Source organism: Nyctereutes procyonoides, unplaced genomic scaffold (assembly GCF_905146905.1).
Source record: "Nyctereutes procyonoides isolate TBG_1078 unplaced genomic scaffold, NYPRO_anot_genome, whole genome shotgun sequence".
NCBI lineage: Eukaryota > Metazoa > Chordata > Mammalia > Carnivora > Canidae > Nyctereutes > Nyctereutes procyonoides.
Genome location: NW_026575041.1, coordinates 6,182,562 through 6,199,956, shown reverse-complemented (window position 1 = coordinate 6,199,956; position 17,395 = coordinate 6,182,562). Strand labels below are relative to the sequence as shown.

General features: G+C 36.9%; 1 protein-coding gene across 1 annotated transcript in view; it reads left to right on the top strand.

The window, feature by feature from the left end:
* RSF1 (remodeling and spacing factor 1) overlaps positions 1–17,395 on the top strand; it is a 158,727-nt gene that overhangs the window by 66,959 nt on the left and 74,373 nt on the right.

The following is a 17,395-nucleotide window of genomic DNA, read 5'->3' as shown; positions in this document are numbered from 1 at the left end:
TAGTTGTGCTTTCTTACTTTCTTTTGCTGGCTCTTTTCCTCTGACCCCTGAAACACTGCATGAGTAACAGATGGAGCAGAATAATCTAATAGAAAAGCTGGAAGTTGCCTTAAAATAATTCAGTTAAACACAGAATATAATCATAACTGTAGTTAGCTAAGAACCCACAGCTGCTAATGCCAGCCCATTTTCATCTGTCCAGTAAAGATTTTTTGATGTCATGCCCTGTAGAGGACTCAGTAGGGTACTTCAGGGGATGTATGAGACATATATTCTTGAGTCTGGAGTTCAGTAAAGGCAGAAAAGCAAAGTAGATAAACATAAATATAGTGGCAGGCAGAGTGTAAATGCTTTAAGTGCAGTGTGGTATCCAGAATAAAATAGTTTTGGAGTATGCAAATATATTTAAAAATTTCTCCTCTTTTCAGTATTTGTGGTAAAGATTATGACTCACAAAAAATAGAAAAGCATTTCTCTCTTTCCTTTCTTCTAGCCAGTAATGCTTAGGAAAATAATGTAAAAAATACAAGTAACCCAAAGTCATAAGGTAGGAAATACTCAACATGAAAGCATAACTAGAAATGATCCACTCAGTAATTTTGATGGAAGGCAATTGGAACAGCTGATATGGGTTATGCAGTAAGCAGAAGTTTTACCCTTGTGTGTTCACTCCTTGTGTTATGTTCATGAGTATGTTATATGGCAAAAAGGGCTTTATGGATATAATTAAATTTATTAATTAGTTGACCTTAAATTAGGGTGATTATCCTGGATTATTCAGTGGGCCCAGTGTAAATTCCATTATCCTTTAAGAACAAAAGAGGCAGGAAGAAGGTAGAAATATTCGAAGCATGAGGATTCAGCACATTTGCCGTTCTCGAAGAAGGTAGTGTTTTATTATGAAGCAGTAGAAAACTAATACAGATTTATTATATTAATAAGGGATTTATAATCTGATGAGAAAACTCAGTAGGGTTTCCAAAAATTGCTTGCCAAAAGTATTTTTCCTCTTTCATTTTTATAAAAAATGTGCTCTTTTCTGTAGAAACTATAAATAGAATGATGAAATTCTCATATTAGTACATTTAATTATTTACTTTAAACATAACTTGAGGGCAGCCCAGGTGGCTCAGCGGTTTAGCGCCGTCTTCAGCCCAGGGTGTGATCCTGGAGACCCAGGATCAAGTCCCACGTCTCTGCATGGAGCCTGCTTCTCCTCTGCCTGTGTCTCTGCCTCTCTCTGTGTGTCTCTCATGAATAAATAAATAAAATCTTTAAAAAGAAAACAAAAAAAATAACTTGATGCTAAACATTGAACAAATTTACTAAATTTGTTAGTAAGTCAAAGTTTGATTGGAAAGAAAGTTTTGGTGTTAGAAAGTCTGGGCTCCATTCTTTGTTAGTTCTGTTGATCTCAGGAAACTTTATCTCACTTATCTGAACCCAGGTCGATTCATCTGTAAAACTGAGAAAATGTGATCTTACAGAACTGAGAAACCACCATTTATCTTGCAGAATTGTGAGAATTTAATGAAATAATGTATGAAATGCACTCCTTGTAGTGCCTGACATACTGGCTTCAAGAGTAAAAGTACTATTGAAGATAATATCTAAGATACTGTTGAAGCTTACATTTGTCACCTAATTTTTAAGTTCTATAAAAGATACTATTATGGTAATTTAGTTAATAGAAGTTACCATGTCACAAAAACTGTAAAAGTATTTCGTGGGATGGTAAGTTATTAATTAAATTCTGAAGGTAAAAATAGGTGACTTTATGTGAAACAGGAAGACAAATGAAGATGTGCTGAGCATGGAGACATCTTTTCTCTAATGACTGTAGGGAAAATCAAAGCTGTATTCTGTTGATTGTCTACTTTATGTTATTATTCTTCTAAGTACTGTCCTTTATAAATAATAAGAAGAATCACCTTTGTACCTATGTGAATTTTCACCCAACCCTTGCAGGGTAGATTCATATATTGATATCCCCATTTTGCAGATGAGGAAATTGTATTTGCTCATAAAAACCTCTGTCCCAAACCAGAATTCATGAGAACTAGACCCTATATGCCTTATACAGTGTTACATACATCAGAAGTCCTCAAATTATGTCTTGCTGCCTATTTTTATATTTATTTGTTTATTTGAGAGTGAATGAGGGGGAGAGACAGAAGGAGAGAATCTCAAGCAGACTCAGTGGTGGGCATGGAGCCCAACATGGGGCTCATTCTCATGATCCCAAGACCATAACCTGAGCCGAAACCAAGAGTCAGATGCTCAGCCAACTTAGCCACACAGGCAGTTGTGTAAGTCTCTGATCCAATAATGCTTTTTCACAAAGTAGAACATTTATAATAAGTTTATTGAAAGAGAGTACTTTGAATTCCAGTTAAGCACACTGTTATCCACTTCCCCCCAAATAATTCTATTTTTCTCATTAATACACCTGTATTACCAAAAAATTGAACTCAATTATTATATATTATGCTTAGTATATAGCATGAGATATGACATAGTATATTATATTTAAAAATAGGTGACTATGTCCTAGCACAGTGCTTGGCACATAGGGGTTTAATAGTTATTTGTTGAATGAATAAATGAATTGAGGTCAAGTAACTTTGCAAAGGACGCAAAGCCAAGTTACCCAACCTGGTCTTTCTGACTTTGTATCCAAAAACAATAAAGTTCTGTATATGGCAATGTGAAAGAAATCCTTACATTATTTTAAAAAGGAACATTATAGGGCAGCCCCAGTGGCTCAGCTGTTTAGCACCGCCTTCAGCCCAGGGTGTGATCCTGGAGACCCGGGATCGAGTCCCACGTCTTTTCTAACAATAGAATATTTGGCCGTCGTTTTACCATGGCCAAAAGCTGCATTAGGGATTTTTTTTCCTAGTCATTCTTCTGTCTGCATTAAGAATATTGTTGATAGTCCAGAGGAGGAGTTGGCAAACTACAGCTCACTGCCTGTTTTTGTAAATAAAGTTGTATTAGAACACAGCCACATCTGTTTGTTTATAATGATCTATGACTGCTTTCATGGTAAAGTGCCAAATTGAGTAGTTTGTTTAATAGAGACTGTCTGGTCTGCAAAGCCTAAAATATTTACCATCAGCCCTCTGCAGGAAAAGTTAAATATCTAATCTGGAAGGCACATCAGCCATCTATATATCTCTATTTTTCTTAGGTCTGTCCTTTATGAAATTAGAATACCAGAAAACCACATGGTGGTTAGTTGCTAGATAGATAAAAAGGACATAAAAAAAAAAAAAAAGATAAAAAGGACATGAATGAACAAGAACACATCTGTACCTACTGAAGAAGTGTTTTTTGCATATTATATATCCTTGTGTTTTTTATAGTTTCTTGTATTAGTTTTCTGCTGGTTTATAAGTAGATAAGAACTCTGTCCACCTTTTTGGCTACCATTTACCTAACTCCCAAGCACACTTGAGTGACTGAACAAAGATATTTGTGTGAAGTCTCATCAGTAAGTTTCCTTGACAGTTTATTATTAGAAAACATTTTATAGGGACACCTGGGTGGCTCAGAGGTTGAGCATATGCCTTCGGCTCAGGGCATGATCCCAGGGTCTAGGGTGGAGTCCCACATCAGGCTCCTTGCAGGGAGCCTGCTTCTCCACTCTTCCTGTGTCTCTGCCTCTCTCTCTCTGTAAATGAACGAATGAAATAAATGAATGAATGAATGAATGAAAGAAAGAAAATGTTTTATAAACTGACTCCCATAACTCTAGCTCTATCTTAGGCTTTATACCAAATTACAAACATCTCCATTTATATCCAGCTGCCTGCCTGTCAAACTGGTATCAAAGCAAATCAAACTTAACATTATCAGAAATCATATTCATTCTCTTCCCTCCTCATACGTCTTGTACATACTGAATCCATGATGTGTTCATGTTACCACCAACATTCTGAGCCCAAGCCATGATTCGGGCATCGTCCCAAAACCCTCCTTGGCCACACCCAAACAATAGCCAAGTTCTCTTAGTATTTCTTCCTGCCTATTTCTCATATTTGTCTCTGTTCATCCTTATTGCCATGGGCTAATTCAGGCCTTTATCATTTCTTGCCTAAAACTTCACCTTCTGATTGGCCTCTGGGCTTTTAGTCTTGTACCTTTCTACCACCTTCTTACTGCTACAAGAATGACCTTTTATTTTATTTTATTTTTAAGATTTTATTTATTCACGAGAGACATAGAGACAGAGGCAGAGGGAAAAGCAGACACCATGCAGGGAGCCCAATGTGGGACCCCATCCTGGGGCTGCAGGTTCACGACCTGAGCTAAAGGCAGATGCTCAACCCTTGAGCCACCCAGGCATCCCAAGAATGACCTTTTAAACATAAAAGTTTAAAAGCAATGTTATATCACTTTCAAAATTATTTAGTCATTCCCATTCACTCAAAAATCTAAACTCTGTCAGAGTATTCAGCACTTTTAATGGTTTAGCCACTTCTCTTTGGCCGTATCTAATGACATTCTCTCCTGTGCACCCTACTATTTAGGCTCATACTGTACGCCTTTCACAGAATCTGCTTTCTTTTTCGTTCCTTGGTGTTTTTGCATATATTATATCTCCTGCCTAGAATGCCTCCCTACTAACTTGTTTTCCTGGCAAACTTAATTTATCCTTCCTATCTCAGCTCAAGTACTACTTTCTCCCTAAGATGTTCTCCCAGGAAGACGTTCTTTCATCGATTTATACTCCACATTATAGAACCTGTCATACGGGGTTGTGTTTTTTTTTTAAGATTTTATTTATTTATTTTAGAGAGAGAGAGAACACAAGTGAGTAGAGGAGCAGAAGGAAGAGATAAGCAGACTTTGTGCTGAGCGTGGAGCCCAACTCCAGGCTTGATCCCATGGATCCTGAGATTATGACCTGAGCCAAAAGCTGAGAGTTGGACACTTCACCTTCTGAGCCACCCAGGCACCCCATCATATGGTTTTTTTTATTGCATGTTTGGTATGTACCAGGCACTGTGTTTAATATCTACCTTACATAGCTCACCTTAGAAATAGATATTTTCTTTTATCAGTTTGCACAAGGAAATTGGTTTTGAGACACAAGATAACTTGTTTGGTCTCACATCGCTAGAAATGGCAGAGCCAGCATCCAAACCCAGGTCTTTGTGAATCTAGTGCTTCAAAATGCCACTAATATTGTCCTTCCTGTTTGTGTTTTTTATAGGTTGTAAGCATCTTGAGCGCTTTTTTCATCCTTTATGCATCAATTTTAGGTGAATTAAGTAATCACTTAGACAATTTCAATTTTCTTTCAGTTCACTGCTGATAGGCTTAACTCTAAATATGCTTCTTTGTTGTACTTCTTAACTATATTAGATAATGTTCTCATGGAATTTTTACCTTCCCTGTTATGAGACTTTTGATCTTTTATCCTCTTTGTGGCATCATTGTGCATAATCTGTAATGGAGACCTGTTTTATTTCCTTTTGAAGTCAGTGGGATATAATTAATGTAAAATTCTGTTTAAGTCCAGAGCAAATATCTGGCATCTGTTAGGCCCTGTTCCTTGGCTCATAGCTAATGTTACCAATCTAAGCTTTTTCTGTTAAGCCTTTGTCTTAGCCGACTTCACTGCTGCTACAGATCAGTCAGCATTAGCATCTGTTTGTCATCTCTTGTTAGTGTCTCCCTAAAACAGTTACACTAAGACCTGTAGAATGAGCAGAAATTTGTTAGGAAATTACCAATAGTTCAGCTTCACTGAAATAAAGTACCTAGAAAGAATGGTAATGAGTGGAAGCCCAGGTATCATGTGAAAGGAAGCTATTATGATAATCCGACTGAGCAATGAAGAGATCTGAATTAAGGTTTTGGCAGTAAGGATGGAAAGAAGAGGGTGAATGTGAGAGCTTTTTGGAAGGCAGAATCATAAATCTTGGTAACTGATAGAAAATGAATACAAGAGCATTCATTGTATTGCCATATCCTACACTTGTCAACATATATTCTCTAATATCTAGAGTAAAGAAACTTGAAAATCCTGCTGGTGGCTTTTTACTTTAAAAGTGGAATTACCCTCCTAAAAATAAAGAAACCCAGTAAGTAGAAATTGAAACTAGCACTTCTGCTGGGATCTGTTAACTCCTTGCTTAGTTGACCAGTTGACCAGGCCTTGGCCTTATTGAGCTTCATATTCCTTTTTTTATTTGGTGAGTCACAAAGAAATTTCTCTGCAGTGAACTCTCATGCTTCCACGAAACTCCTCTATTTCCTGTGGTTATTAATCACTAAAGATACCACAGGAGCAATTTTATACACCTTAGTCATGGATAGTGAATATCAATATGTTAATAAACAAGTATCTCCCTTCAACAAATTCAGTACCTGTGCCTTGGCTTCCCTACTGCTCTGGCTTCTGCCCAAAGACAGCCATATAATAGCCTTGAAAAGTAATGGGAAAGCCAAGTCTTAATAAATTATCCTATAAATGAAATCACAGTTGATTTCCTTTAGCCTCAGAATAATTTCTAAGAGACAATGGTAATTTATTATTGCTGTTTTTCTTTGGTTCTGTAATTTCTTTTTTTTTTAATATATTTTTTAAATTTTTATTTATTTATGATAGTCACAGACAGAGAGAGAGAGAGAGAGGCAGAGACACAGGCAGAGGGAGAAGCAGGCTCCATGCACCAGGAGCCCGACGTGGGATTCGATCCCGGGTCTCCAGGATCACGCCCTGGGCTAAAGGCAGGCGCCAAACCACTGCGCCACCCAGGGATCCCTGGTTCTGTAATTTCTTCATGCCACATGATTTAGAGATGGTTGTTGAAAGAAAAAAGAAATGCTATTATGTTGAATGTAATCATTAACCTTAAAAAAATTCTTGATTTTATGAAATGTTAAATATAAAAAATAAATATGTTTCTTAGAGTAAGCAGAATTTTTTTTGATGCTTAATACTTGAGAGTAAAAAAAAATACTTGAGAGGTAATGACATTGAATAGAAAAGAACCTAATATATCTCTTTTGGGGTGTTTCTCCCTCATCAGAATGATACCTCATTCATTTGTCCCTCAAAAGTAAAGGGAATACAAGGGCTATCTCTTGTCTGATGATTCCTCTAACAGGTTTAGAAATCTCTTGAAAGTGAATAAACTTGACAATAATAGCTTTAATCTAAATAGTAATTTCGAAAAGACCCGCTGTTTTTACTCCTTAGGGATGATTGCTCTCTATTTTTAGCAAGTCATTTATCATTTATTAATTTGGTTATATTTTGGGACACCTAGGTGGCTCAGCAGTTGAGCGTCTGCCTTTGGCTCAGGGCATGATCTTGGGGTCCTGGGATGGAGTTCTGCATCGGGCCTTCCTAAGTAGAGCCTGCTTCTCCCTCTGCTTCTGTCTCTGCCTCTCTCTCTGTGTATCTCATGAATAAATAAATAAAATATTTTAAAACAATTTTTTTTTGGTTATATTTTGACAAGCGTTTTTCTCTGCTGCTACATTTATTTTTCAAAACTAAACTAAGGTGGTTATCTTTAATTTTTATTTGCCTTGTTAATATGTTTATTGGTGTTTTCTTTTTTATTGAGGTACAATTCTTAGGGCATAAAATTTGCCATATTAAAGTATATTCATTGGTTTTGAATATATTCACTATGTTGTGCAAATACAGTCACTATCTAGTTCCAGAACATTTTCATTACCTCTAAAATAAACTGTATACGCATTAATAACAGTCCCAATCACAATCCTCCCTCTCCCAGTCCTCTGGCAACCAATAATGTACTTCTGTCTCTATGAATTTCCTATTCTGGACATTTCTTGTAAATGAGAATCATAAAAAGTATGTGGCCTTTTGTGTCTGACTTCTTTTATTTAGCATAATTGTTTCAAAGTTTATCCATATTGTAACATGCATTAGTATTTCATTTCTTTTTATTGCCAAATAGTATCGCATCATATGGATAAGACCATATTTTATTTATCCATGCCAGTTAATGATCATTTGGAATTTTTTCCCTTTTGGCCTATTAAGAATAATTCTGCTGTAAACATTAGGTACTGTACAAGTTTTTATGTGACCATGTATTTTCATTTCTCCTGTCTGTATACCTAAGATTGTAATTCATGGGTCATATGGTAATTTTATGTTTAGTTTTTTGAGGAACTACCAGCCTTTTTTTTTTATAGCTGCCATACCATTTTACCCTCCCACTAGCAATTTATTAGTGTTTCAATTTCTCTGAAACTTAATGTTTTAGTAGTAAGGCTAAGGGCTAATATTTGAGAGCTTACTATAGGTCTTATGCTGTTTTACATACATTATCATATAGTTCAAAACACACCTCAGATGATGGTGAATTAAACTACTTCCAAGGTCACATAGATAGTGGATGCTGAAGCAAGGATTGAATACAAGTTTGTCTCATGCCACAGCATGAATACTTAATGGAAAGTATTTTGCATATTGGAAAATATTTTCACATACTTTTAACTTTGTAAAATGTTCCCTAAAGAGTACCCTTTACTCTCTGGTAAGGTGTGAGCAGCCATAATATACACTCATAACTGAATTACATGTGGTGATGTAGAAAGAGCTGGATAAGTAATGGGGAAAAAATCCAAACTCTGCTAATTACTGTGTATAAGTTAAGTTGCTTCTTTGAATCCTCTGTTTTCTCATGAAAAAACGTGTGAATTTTCTCAGCATAGTACCTTGTCAAATAGTTGGAAACTAGCAAATGTTATTTAAATAATAATAATAATAAATTAGAGAAACAACATAGTGATTTTAGGCAACTTTTTTCTTTTCTGTGGGTAGCGTTCCTTTGGAAACTAACAGCAACTTGGGCCAAAGAAACTCACTATACTTGTGGATATAGAAAATACTGGGTTTTCTTTTCTTTCTTTCTTTCTTTTTTTTTTTTTAAGATTTTATTTATTTATTCATGAGAGACGCAAACACAGAGAGAGAGGCAGAGACACAGGCAGAGGGAGAAGCAGGCTCCATGCAGGGAGCCCAACGCGGGACTCAATCCTGGTTCTCCAGGATCAGGCCCTGGACTGAAGGTGGCGCCAAACTGCTGAGCCACCCGGCCTGCCCCTGAGTTTTATTTTCTTCAGTTTTCTACTGAACTAAGTGACTTCAGGTGGTCTAATGAGTGTTTTGTGATAATAATATACCTGAAAGCCTTTCCATAGAGCAACAAGCTGAATTACCTTAATTATGGCTGGGAAACCTCTTGTGACAATTGTGCCTCTGAGTAGACTTCAGGAACATGCTTCTCTTCTTTAGATGTTTTTTTTTTTTTCAAGTGTGCACACCTGTCAGTTCTTTATATAGGAAACATTTCTATAACTCAAATATTAATGTGTTTTCAAAGAAGTTACATGAAAATTGTAATTTAAAGTCACTTCTCATTGCTTTAGCTCATCAGATAAATGTAGGACGTAAAAAATACAATCTTGTGAAGTTTTCTAAGTATACAATGTTCCTACCATTGAAAATTGTTACTATTATATAGTTATCTCTATTCTTGTCTGATCTGAAAATGAGAGGATGGACTATATATAAGATTTATGTCATATTTTGAAAGCTTCTTTGGGGACACCTGAGTGGCACAGTTGGTTGAGCATCTGACTCTTGGTTTTGGCTCAGGTTGTGATCTCAGGGTCATGAGATCCAGTCCTGCATTGGGCTCCTGCTCAGCAAGGAGTCTGCTTGGGTTCTCTCTCCCTCTCCCTTCTGTCCCTCCATTCATGCTTGCTTGGATTCACTCACTCTCTCTCTCTCTCAAATAAATCTTTAAAAGAAAACCTCCTTTTTTTTTTTGGACTGTTGCCTATCATATGAAATATGCTTCTTTTTGAAATATAACAACTTTCCAAATTCAAGATACCCTACCTCACACCATATGCAAAAATTAACTCACGTCGGGCCAACAACCTAAATGAAGGAAGTGAAACTATAGACCTCTTAGAATAAAACACAGGGTTAAATCTTCATGACCTTATATTTGGCGTAGATTCTTAGATACCACCCAAAATCATGTGAACGACAAGAGAAAGATAAAGTGAACTTGATCAGAATTAAAAACTCGTACATCAAAGAAAATGACGAAGTACAAAGACAACCTACAGAATAGGAGGAAATATTTGCAAATTATGTAAGTTGTTAGAATTTAATATCCAGCCATATAAGAAACCCAAAATTCAACAAAACAATAACCCAACTTAGAAATGAGCAAAATATTTGAGTAGACATTTGCCCAAAGATATACCAAGATTAATAAATTAGCACATGAAAAAGTATTCAATGTCTTTAGTCAGTGGGGAAATGCAAATCAAAACCACAATGAGGTATCATCACTTTATACCTAATAGGATGGCTACTTTATAAAAAAAGACAGCAAGTGTTGGTAAGGTTGTGGAGATCTTGAAACCCTCATATAATCCCGATGGAAATGCAAAATGGTGCAGCTGCTGTGGAAAACAGTTTGGCAGTTCCTCAAAAAGCTAAACATAGAATTGCCATATGACCCAGCAATTCCACTCCTAGCTGTATCCTTAAAAGAATTGAAAACAGAGACTCAGCTACTTGTATGTCAGTGTTTATTGTAGAATAACTCAACAATAGCCAAAAGGTTGAAACTACCCAGTTGTCAGTCAACAGATGAATGGATAAACAAAATGTGGTATATTCATACAGTGGAATATCTTTCATTCCGAAAAAGGAATGGAGTTCTTATACTTGCTACAGTGCGGATAAACCCTAAAAATATGTTAACCTGAAAGAAGCCAGGTACAGAAGGACAATATTGGATGGCTCCACTTGTATAACCTGTCTAGAACAGGCAGATGCACAGAGAGTAGATAGGTTACCAGATGCTGCAGGGCGGAAGGGGAGTGGGGAGTTATCGCTTTGGGTTCAAGAGTTTCTGTTTGGGTGATGAAGTATGGGGAATAAAATGTGCTAATGGTTATACAACATTGTGAATGTCATTAATACCACTGAATTGTACATTTAATGATTAAAATGCCAAATTTCATTTTTAAATTTTGTATATATAATCTCCCCACAATAAAATTTTAAAAAGTGCAACCATCAGGGAATTGTCTGTAGATCTAGCAGTGATGTTAGCTTCAACGTATTCACTGTCATGTTGGTCACAGAGCATACATAAAAAGAGAAGCCATTCAGTATAATATAGGGTTTATTAACCTCAAAAATAAAACAGTTAATTATTTTATCAGCAAAAAATGGATTTATTAAGGAATAGCCAAGAATTAGGACAAGCAAGCTGGGCAAGTCCAGAGAGCAAAAGAGAGGTCATTTCTTTGATGGAAGGAGGTATTGGGATGGACTATAAACCAAGAGTCATAAACTGGGAGTTTGTAGTGGAGTGGCTTTTCATGGGCTGAGTTGGGACAGTCTCTTACCCGTTGGTCTGTTTACTGGCAAGAAGAAAACCTTCTGGCTGGGATAGATAAGTAGTACCTTTTCAGGCTACAGTTGACCAGTGGTAAGGCATGAGTGCTCCCCCTTCTGGCCTGACCATATTTTAAATGAGGTCAATTACCCAGAAAATAAAAGTAGGAAATTAAAACAAGTCAATCACCAATAATTTTATTTAAATCTTAGGCATGTTTTATATATGTATATGAAACAAAAATGTCATGAAACAATGTTTATGTACAATTTGAAGGACACTGATATACTTCCTACCAGCTCTTAATTCTTTCTGTTTTACTTGTATTCCAGTTGGTTCTTGTGGTCATTTACTAGAACATTTTTAGGTTTACATTTACATAATAAGGAAACTAGCACAGTGAGTATCTGATAGCCATCTTTCTTTTCTTGTCTCTTTCACTAGCAAAACCTAGGTTTTACTAGTAAAACCTCTACTTTACAGTTGAAGATACTGAAATTCAAAGAGGTGGTGGTGATTTAACAAGATCACACTGCTGATAGGGAAAGCAGTGTGAATCTCAACCTACAGGACCCTAGAGCCTTAATTCCCTTTTTACCTAGATTACTGATATAAAGCAGATTACTTGGAAAGAGGTGCTTTCCATTTTAATTACATTTTAGATACATGGTTAATCTTACCTATGAATATAAAATAGGTATGATAGAGATTTTATTTTTCCTGCTAGACTTATTTCACATATTTTCAGGATAACTTTTACTTAACCAAAACTTCAGAATAGGCTACTTTTGAGATCAGCCTTTCAAAGTTTTGCCATGTGTAATTTTGCCCAGTTTATAAATTAACTGAGATTTCAGCTGCCTGTCCCTCTAATCCTGAGTTCGATTATCAGGAGTTATAGTATCTTATGTATCCTGGTGTCAAACATATTGTCTGGGGCACAGTACATTCCTGATAAAATGTGGAGTGAGCTAATTAATTAATATATACTTATGCTCTGTCAGTAGGGTTTTAGTGTTCTTTTGATTTTTAAAACCATATTGCTTGAGAAATCTTGCCATCAAAATAGTTCCAGTATATTTTTTTAAGGGATTAAACATCCATTCTGTATAACTTTTAATGCATTCTTATAGACAGTGTTCCCAAATATACCATAATAATAGTAAATTCTCTCAATTTATAGCAGAGAACATTGAGATTGAGTGTCCACTATTAGCAAGGCCCTGTACTTGGTAGATACTATAGAAAATAGAAGAGTCAGACTTTGTATTTGCCTTCAAAAATCTTGTAGTTTTAAAGAACACCCACCTCAAGTGAAATGTGAACGTTATATTGCAAATAGTAAAACCGTATATTAAACATGAAACTTAATGCTTTTGTAAGGTGGATGCACTAGCAACCTAAATCTGCTTCTCTCAAATAGGTTAGCTCAACTCAACTCTTTCCCTTAATTTGTTGGAAAATAGGCTTTAGTGGGTCTCCTTGACCTCAGACTGTATTATCCCGTCAGTTTTGCACAGTGCAATGGAACTGTTTTTTTTTTTTTTAAGATTTTATTTATTTATTTATTCATGAGAGACACACAGAGAGAGAGAGAGAGAGGCAGAGACACAGGCAAAGGGAGAAGCAGGCTCCATGCAGGGAGCCCGACATGGGACTCAATCCCGGGTCTCCAGGATCACACCCTGGGCTGAAGGTGGCACTAAACTGTTGAGCCCCCATATGCACAAGCCATGACCTACTTTCACAACCTTTCTCACTGCCTTCCCTTCACAGCCTTGTCTGGACCCACTTTCAAACCCAAGCACTCAAGATCTAGGGCTCTAGAGTTCAGCAGAAAGAACTGCTCTCTTCACCATTACATTGACAGGATAGACCAGTATCATTCACACCCTCCTGGCTTTGCATATTCTGTTTTTTTTTTTTCTTCCTGAAATTCTCTTCACCTCCTCTCTTGTAAAACCTATTCATTCTTCAAGTCCTAGCACTAAAGTCACCACTTAAATAAAACTTTACCCTTGAGTTGTTGCTGATCTCCTTTTATCCATTTACTGAATTAAGGTTTCTCTCCTCTCTCTTTTTGTAGTAGTTGATGTGTTAGTTACTCAGTTTCTAGATTGTAATTCTCATTCTAGCCTTTGTTCACAACTTGTTGGTGACAGCCTACCTGATTGGTGACCTGAATATATACTAATTTCTCTGTAAATGACTCTTGATACTAATTACTGTTTCTCTCATTCCTTGGGTAAAGCACATAACTTCCTGAAGATAAGATTACATACATCTAAAGCATGTGAGAATTGATCGTGTTAATATTTTAAAATAATAGCAGTAGTTGACAACTAGTAAACATGCAATAAATGTTGGCTGTTATTATTATTCTAGTAAGAATTTTTAATGTTAAATTTAAATGTTGTGTTGGCTGCTAATTAATAGTGGTTAACCTAAAAGAGGTTTTTTAATTAAGGTAAAGCATTATTTTGGTGTTTCTTTCGTTTATTCATCAGATGTTTGTTTTGTATATGCTGTATTGCATACTTTGCTACAAGCTAGGGGTATGAAGATGAGTTGACTTCTCAGAGCTCAGTTAAATTCTTCTGGACTCAGATTTTAAAAGGTTTATGTAAAGACATATGATCCAGTGGAAAGAGCTCTGAACCAGAAGTCATAAGCTTCAAGTCTCAGCTCAGTCACTAACTTTGAAAGATACAAATCTCTTGTCAACTTCCTTCTGTTTGGTACTGTTGTCTTAATACCTTTGTTAGAAGCACTTTCATCCTATTTGTTCAAGCCAAGGAATGTAGATGTCACCTTTGTTTTTCCTTTCCAGTCACTGCCCACATACGTTCTACTAAAAGTCCTGATGATTCTACCTCCAAAATACAGTTAACTTCTGTTGCCACTATGGCCTCCATAGTCCATGACATCATTATCTCTTGCCTTAAAATTGGTTTCTTAGTTTCCACCCCCCACACCCCCACCCCTGCTTTGCAATCCATTTACAGCAGCTATATTTGAAACATGGCTCACATTTTGTTATTCCCGCATTTAAAATCCTCCAGTGGCCTCCCATTATATTTGAAATAAGATCCTAATTTCTTATTATGGCTTCCATAATTTTGCTCTTGTTTTACCTCTTTAACCTTATCTTCTGCCACTTCCCCTTTATTTTACTTCATTTACACTGATCTTTTTTCTGTTTTTCTAAATACACCAAACTTGAAGGCCTTTGTAGTAGCTTGTATTTTCTGCCTGAAGCATTACTACTTCAGACCTTCTTGTGGCTGATTTCTGTCTCAACTTTTTGTGTCAGATGTCAACTTTTTTATTTTTATTTTTTTTAATAAATTAATTTTTTATTGGTGTTCAAGATGTCAACTTTTTTATTTTTTTTTAAATTTTTTTTTAATTTTTATTTATTTATGATAGTCACAGAGAGAGAGAAAGAGAGGCAGAGACATAGGCAGAGGGAGAAGCAGGCTCCATGCACCAGGACACCAGGAGCCCGACGTGGGATTCGATCCCGGGTCTCCAGGATCGCGCCCTGGGCCAAAGGCAGGCGCCAAACCGCTGCGCCACCCAGGGATCCCAAGATGTCAACTTTTTTAATGAGGCCTTCTCTGAGCACCCAACCAGAGTAATACTCAAACTATCTGTAGCACATTACTGTTTTGTTTTCAATAAAGCATTTGGCTCTACTTAATATTTTCTTATTTTTACCTGTTGTAATATCCTTAAGAATATAAGCTCCATGATAGCAGGTTGCCTGTCTTCTTAATCATGGTATCCCAGCTCCTTGACTAGTTTCTGCCATAGAGTAGGTGCTCAGTAAATATTAGTGGAATCACCAGATAAATGACTCTCTTTATAAACTTATAAAATAAAGGCATCCAAAGACCACCCGTCCCCCAAGATAAAGGCAGTAAAGACAGATTTCATTCACTTAACTATTATGGTAGGAGAAGGGGCTGAGCTCAATTCGAGTTTACCCAGAGGTGACTGGTATTTTAAAGGGAGACTAAGGGTTTCAGGAGGTGGAAATGAGGGGGAGGAAAAGGGGTTAGAGAAAGGAAAAGTTAACAAAAAGTAAGTATGAGGGTTGGTCTGAAAGTTGGTCTGTCAACTTTGAAAGATAAACTTTCTACCCTCGCACAGAGTCTGGGAGGGTCCTATCCTTCCTGAGGATTCTAAATCAAAGGAATGGCTTTTAAGTCCTTGAGAAAGACACTCTTACAGGAGACACATATACATCTCAAAGGGACAGGGGAAAGATTTACAATTGTAAGGTTTTGTTTGTTTTTAAAATAAATGGAAAAGTAAATTCATGGACTTAGATCAGGTGTTGGCTGGAACAAATAGTAAATTCTTTTGGAAACCTTGAGTTTTCTAGACAGGAACTCAAGAGGAATAGGGTGGTCCCAGGGATAAGTCCTGAGGCTGCTAGAAGCCATGTTAGAGTTTGATTTAGTCTCTTAATGCAGGGTTTTGGATGTTCATGTTCATGCATGCAGGGTTTTTGCAGTTTTCTGCTCTACCCAATCCCTCCCCTTTTTAATGCCCACCCTCATTCTGCCCCCTTTTAATGCTTTATGTTCTATGTTATCAAAAAAGAGAAGGATTATTGGTACTTGATTGCATATATGCCTCCAAGATTAATGTGTTTAATGATCTCACTGACATAAATTCCATATATTTGCTGTGTAGGCATGTGAAACCACCTTTTCTGTAAATATTGAGATGATGTGGACTTTTAAACATCCTCCACCCCCCCCCCGGTCCCTATTTCCCATCTTCATCCTTGTTGTTCTGTGTGTAAGAGGAAAAGACAGCCTAGGGGTATTGGAATAGTAGCAGCTAGGTGGCCAAGAGGCCTCCCAGGCTGAATATCATTCAGTCTTACAGGTACAGTACTTTGATTTCATGTGTACGTGTATATCAGAAAGGCTGTTCCTTAGGCACCATGCAGGGGGATACTACAGGATATGACCTCTCATTAACCAGATTAGAGAGAATCAAACATAGAGCCAGTATTATGGAATAATGACTTAAAGTGATAAATAGGAACATTATACAAAAATGTTCATTTTTAGATACTGAACATGCTTTAAAGAGAAATTGCATGCAAAACCAAATTATGTTTACAAAGCAGATCAGATTCAAGTTGGGGCATAGGGAGTTAATATGAATTAATAATCTAATAAGGATCCTCTTGCTTCAAGTGATGTAGGCTTGCTGGGTCCTTGGACTCAGAGGGGGTTTCCTAGGGACCAGTCAAGAGGGTCCTTGGCTTTGCACAGGATAAAAATCAAATGTGAGGGCAGTCTGGGTGGCTCAGCGGTTTAGCTCTGCCTTCAGCCCAGGTCATGATCCTGGAGACCCAGGATTGGGTCCCGCGTCAGGCTCCCTGCATGGAGCCTGCTTCTCCCTCTGCCTGTGTCTCTGCCTCTCTCTCTCTCTCTCTCTCTCTCTCTCTCTCTCTCTCATGAATGAATAAATAAAATCTAAAAAAGAAAAAAAATCAAATGTGAGCCAAGAGGAAGTGAGAGCAGAGTTTATTGAAGATGTAGAGAGTGCAGATACATACAGAGCATCTGGAAGACTTGGAAAGGAGAGGAGAGTTATTACTTGGGGTCTGGTTTTTTTATTGAGGGTTGTTGTCTGGTGCACATGTCTTCTCTGGCATCCAGGAACAAAGATGAGTGTTTAGATGTTCTCCATAAGTCACTCATGTATTGGTGCCAGCCAGTGGTCTTGATCAGTCAGTGTCTTGGAAAACATTTGTGATGACCCTGCCTGGTTACTCCTTAGATGTCATCTATTATGCTGGAAGACTTCCAAAGAAGTCATTAACTCCTTGACCTTCACAAGGAAGACATTCATTGTCTGTTCTATAAGACATGTATAAGGTGGAGGTGGAGGTCCTAATGGAAATAGAAGAAGGAAAAAAGCAGTTTTTTCATGGAGTC